Here is a 6,000-nt window from a genome sequence, read left to right as displayed (position 1 = left end):
TGCTATAGAGCTTGAAAGGCTCAAGTGTTTTTCTTTAAAAAAAAAAAAAAATTATTAACCGGCCAATCAAATCAAATCACATCACATCACATAAATCCCGAATTGCAAAGCCGAATTTTAAATTTTGTTGAGGGAACCCATATTTCAAGATCCGAAGGGGGATTCTGATCATCTTCTTGCTACTGTGTTAATGTCCAAATCAGTCCAAACAAAGTTCATAATTCTATCCAGTCTTATCTTGCTGTTTCCACATCACATCTTGTTCATATATTTTCTCTTTTTTCTTTATGATCTCTTCTGATAGTCTCCTTAAGCCGATAAACACCAATAATAATCCTGTGTGAATTTTTCCAATCCTCCAATCGAGATGGTTTCCATATATCATCGCCTTCATAGATAACAGCACTCTTTCCATCATTAATTACAGAACTGTCGTTCTTAAGTCCCACTGAGGAGTTTCACCCACAATATAAAAACAGCTCTATTTCTCTATTTCTCCTCTCAGACTTAAGTCCTCTGACAGAACTTCCCAATATGGCGACGGAATTTTTAACTGCGTCATTCCAAAGCCCTTATAAAATATGCTTTGGTTTGAAAGTTTATCTCCACACAACCTTAAATCCACAGCTTAAGTCCTTAAAATGACATTTCTGACTTGTGAGGGGGGGGGATTCTTGTTTAATCACATAAAGGAAAGAAAGGAAAGTTTTTTTCCCCTCCCCCATCAGTCCCTTTGCCATACCGAGTCTTGGCATATCTTCTCATGATTTATACTTGTTCCTCCGACTCGTCTTGTTTTATCAGAGATCTCTTCTGTTAGCAGTCTTTTACTCCCCCTTCTTCCTTGAGATATGTGCATTCGCTTCATCCAAATTGTTTCTTTTGAAGTTCTTGCAGCTAGTGGCGCGGATCAGAGACGGCGTCCAGGAGCACCGAAATCCCACAGGAGGGCATTGTGCCTAGTGCCCCCATCCCCACAAATTCGGGGGTGGTATAGGGCACAGCAGGCAAGGGCAGTCCCCCACCACAATCCTGGGGGGGTAGGGAGGCTATTTACTCCCATCACAGCCTCCAATTTACCTCGTGTAGATCGGAGAGATGTTATTGTCAGCCATCTTCTGATGCGCCCCTAGTGGTCCCCTCGTGGCTCAAGTGTTTTTCTACTGTAGATTCTATCAACGGGTCAGATAATGCATAATTTGTCCCTTTACATGGTAGTTTCCTGGTTGATCTTTGGAGATCCTTTTGATATCTTCCTTGAAAGGGAGAGGGGTGGCAATATATTTGAATGTTGAGATATTTCTTAGACCTCGATTCTTCTTCTGAGGCTATGATTATGGGTTTTTTTCTAAATATATTAGGGGCTCTGCTCACCCAGAGTTTGCCAACCCTATTCCCCCACACCAACCCCACCTCCCTTTACACCTGACCAAACCCCTCTTTTTACAGCTCACTCAACGCTTACAGCTCACCCCAGCCTCTTTTAAAGAAGGGTAAGAAGCTACAGAGAGCAGTTTTCTCAATAGTTTCCCCTCCCTCCATTAAACTTCACTACAGCCTATCAAAGGGATGCGGGTGACACTGTGGGTTAAACCACAGAGCCTAGGACTTGCCGATCAGAAGGTTGGCGGCTCGAATCCCCGCGACGGTCCCTGCTCGGTCCCTGCTCCTGCCCACCTAGCAGTTCGAAAGCACGTCAAAGTGCAAGTAGATAAATAGGTCCAGCGGGAAGGTAAGCGGCATTTCTGTGCGCTGCTGTGGTTCGCCAGAAGCGGCTTAGTCATGCTGGCCACACGACCCGGAAGCTGTACGCCGGCTCCCTCGGCCAATAAAGCGAGATGAGCGCTGCAACCCCAGAGGCGGCCACAACTGGACCTAATGGTCAGGGGTCCCTCTACCTTTAACTTTACAGCCTATCAGCAGCCGCATGAACTGCAGCATGATGACATCCATTTGTTTTTATGTATATAGGAAGATATTTGGCACTTTCTTTAGTGTTTGGTTGACCATAACAAATATTTGATTGACAACTTTAAAAATTAGTTAAGGGAAAAAAATTTAAGAGGAAAATATTGAAATGGACAGGGGGAGCCTTGGCCAGCAGCAAGGGGGTGTCTAAAGAGGTCAGGATGCCTAGACCTGGTTCTCCCCATTGACCACAACCAGGAATCAAGGTTAATCAAAGAGAAGGAGTGTTCTCGTACTGTAATGTAATACTTTGGTAGCAAGTGTCTAGATCTTTGCTATGCTTCCATGCATCAGCCGGTTACACTGAATGCAGATGTCTCTGTTTGGAATCCTTTAATAATTTAAACTTCAATTATAATGGCATGTTTATTATGTCCCATGCAATGCTGCCCTCTAGAGAAAATTGATGGTATCAAATTATAACTTGTGTTTATGGTAGGCCTATTATTGAATAAAATAGATTTAATCATGAATTGATTGATGGATGGACAAATTAAGGCTTAAAAGTTTTTGAAATGGAAAAAATGAGGTTGGAGCAAATGTTAGTCCTAATCAGAGTAGACCCATTTGTTTTAATACCCTGATGTTTTAATACCCTGATGGATTTGTTATTACACATTTTCATTACATATTTATTTTATTTATAGCTGTAAAACTGTTTTAGAGGCCATTATGGCATTTAAGTTGTGCATGAATTAATAAATAAAACAATGGACATAACTAACATGGATCCATTATTTTCAGTGGGTCTACTCTGAGCAGAACTTAAGTTGAAGACAACATAGGATTGTCTATTTTTATGGAATTTATTTTTTGTTCTTTTTCTCTGTCTGAATCTGTTAGATGCCTTTGTTCTTTTGTTCTTTAAGAAAAATACATCTAAGGACATAAATGAACTAAACTTTAAACACTGCCCTTTTAAAAGAGGACATTTTGGACTGGAATAGTCTAACCACATATATTTGAAAGTATATCCATATACTTCAGTAAAGATTCTTGCCAGACAAAAACAATTTAAATGAGGTTTTAAAAATTATCAAAATGTATCAGAAATTGTGTTAAATTTATTACTTTGAAATATTTTAGGCATCTGGTTGGCCACTATTATTTATTATTTATTTCATTTATGAACAGCTTCCTGTGAGACATCTGGAAGTGAATTACAATATCTTCACATATATTGCTGGAAACCTGGGGGGGGGGGAGCTGTTGAACTCAGGGTGCTGTTTGCAGACTTCCCATTGCAGCATGTGGTTGGTTCATAGCTGTCAACGTTTCCCCCTTTTTTTAAAGGGAAATTCCCTTATTCCGAATAGGATTCCTTGCAAGAAAAGGGAAAAGTTGACAGCTATGGGTTGGTTCTCTGTAAGAACAGGATGTTGGATGAGGTGGGTCTTTCAGCCTGATCCAGCAGGGCTATTCTTATGGTTGGAGGATGGATGGCGGCTAACAGATTGAGAATGAATCCTGACAAGACAGAAGTACTGTTTTTGGGGGACAGGAGGCAGGCAGATGTGGAGGATTCCATGGTTCTGAATGGCGTAACTGTACCCCTGAAGGACCAGGTGCACAGCCTGGGAGTCATTTTGGACTCATAGCTGTCCATGAAGGCACAGGTCAAATCCGTGTCCAGGGCAGCTGTTTACCAGCTCCATCTGGTACGCAAGCTGAGACCCTATCTGCCTGTGGACTGCCTCGCCACAGTGGTGCATGCTCTGGTTATCTCCCGCTTGGAATACTGCAATGCGCTCTATGTGGGGCTACCTTTGAAGGTGACCCAGAAACTACAACTAATCCAGAACGCGGCAGCTAGACAGGTGACTGGGAGCGGCCACCGAGACCATATAACACCAGTCTTGAAAGACCTACATTGGCTCCCAGTACATTTCCGAGCACAATTCAAAGTGTTGGTGCTGACCTTTAAAGCCCTAAACAGCCTCGGTCCAGTATATCTGAAGGAGCGTCTCCACCCCCATCATTCTACCTGGACACTGAGGTTCAGCACTGAGGGCTTTCTGGTGGTTCCCTCACTGCAAGAAGCCAAGTTACAGGGAACCAGGCAGAGGGCCTTCTCGGTAGTGGCGCCCTCCCTGTGGAATGCCCTCCCACCAGATGTCAAAGAGAACAACAACTAACAGACTTTTAGAAGACATCTGAAGGCAGTCCTGTTTAGGGAAGCTTTTAATATTTGATGTATTGCAGTATTTTAATATTTTTTTGGAAGCCGCCCAGAGTGGCTGGGGAAGCCCAGCCAGATGGGCGAGGTATAAATAAATTATTATTATTATTATTATTATTATTATTATTATTATTATTTTAACAAGCTGAAAATCATCAATCACAACAGTTCCCTGGTGATGCCCCCCACCCTTCTTATATTCCTCCTTTGTGTGACAACTGTCAATGTAACCCTCCTCTGTTTCCTGTTGCCAGGAGTGGACTTTAGTCTTTCAAATTTCAGCAGTGCTCAATTCACAAAGTTTCAAGTGCCCCATGGCGCCCCCTAGACTCAATGCCCAGTGTTGCAGGAGCAGTTGTGCTGCCCTAATTCTGCCTCTGCAGTTGCTGATCCTGATCATTCATCATTCTCATATCACAGAATCATAGAGTTGGAAGGGACCCTGAGGATCATCTAGTCCAACCCCCTGCAATGCAGGAATATGCAGCTGTCACTTTCTGGGATCAGACCTGCAACCTTGGCATTATGAGCACCACGTTGTAACCAAATGAACTATCCTCTCATTCGAGTCCTCAGGTGGGTCCTTGTACTCCAGGGCAACAAGACAAACACTAAGCTGACTGCTGCATTTATTCTGGAGTCTTTAGTTGATGCATGGATTGAGTTAACAGGAATACATTATATCTATCTATCTATCTATCTATCTATCTATCTATCATCACCTCCCTGGATTTTTATTTTTTGTACTTCTGCAGACCTTGGGGTTCCCAGAAGCCTCCTGATTGCTCCCTGTTGCTTGTGCATAGATCCTGGTTAAATAATGATTGACACTCACCTCTGAACACCAGAATTAGCAAGAGTACTGATGAGCAAGTAATGGAATGAAGCAGACCACCTCATCCTTGGAGCCACAGAACAGAAAGAGACACAACATTATACCCCTCTGGCCTAGTTTGATGTGTGCTGTGATTGATGCACATTAAAGCCCTCTGTTTCACCTGTTGTTGGGGGCTATGAGGGGTTCAAATGAAGAACTTTTGGGTCTATGTGCAGCTGCCCTGTGTGGTGAGGCACAGAACTGCATGTGGCAGCAACGGCCTGGGCAATTTAGCATCCTTGGTCTCTGCAGTAGTGTAGCGTGGGTTTCCAGTGCCCAGGGCCATGTGGATGGTTGGGTGGGAAACAGGCAGAGTATGTATGCACATTCATCTGCCTAACGTTTCACCCAGACCGCAGCTGCAGAGATAAGAAGAGTTGCTCCATTGTCTGGATGGAGAGGTCACTTCCTGGTTTGCACGGAGAAGCCATTTTCAATGGAGCCCAGCGACAGAAGCACACAGTATTGAGGAATTGCTGGTTGTTGAAATTTTGCTCCTCTAACAATTTTGCACCTGGGGAAACCACCCGTCTCCCACCACCACCACATTATGCCACTGGGTCTCTGCACTCACTCCATTCATTGACTTCTTCTGGACAGGAACAACCATAAGGGGTTCCTGCGCCAGATAAACCTTGCTTGAGCTTATCTGATTCATACAGTTGCCCTTTGGTTTTGGTGTTCTGGTTTGCCCCTCTACCCTGCCTCTTGACTTGTCCCTTGTTCCTGTTAGTTAGTTAGTTTGTGTGTGTGTGTGTGTGTGTGTGTGTGTGTGTGTAAATAGCACAGTGAAGTGCATAAATAAATAATCTGGTAAGGCTGCTAGTTGGAAGGATAAAGAAATGTTAAGGTTCATCAAGCCTGGCAAACAAAACCAATCTGAGCACAAGCTTGCATGTGGCCATTATGGAGTCATGAGGATGTGAAAAGGAAGATCCAACACTGAAGAAGAAGCAGCAGGAAGGAAGTAAAGCCT

Source organism: Podarcis cretensis (assembly GCF_951804945.1).
Source record: "Podarcis cretensis genome assembly, chromosome: Z".
Lineage (NCBI taxonomy): Eukaryota > Metazoa > Chordata > Lepidosauria > Squamata > Lacertidae > Podarcis > Podarcis cretensis.
This window is presented reverse-complemented; position numbering follows the sequence as displayed.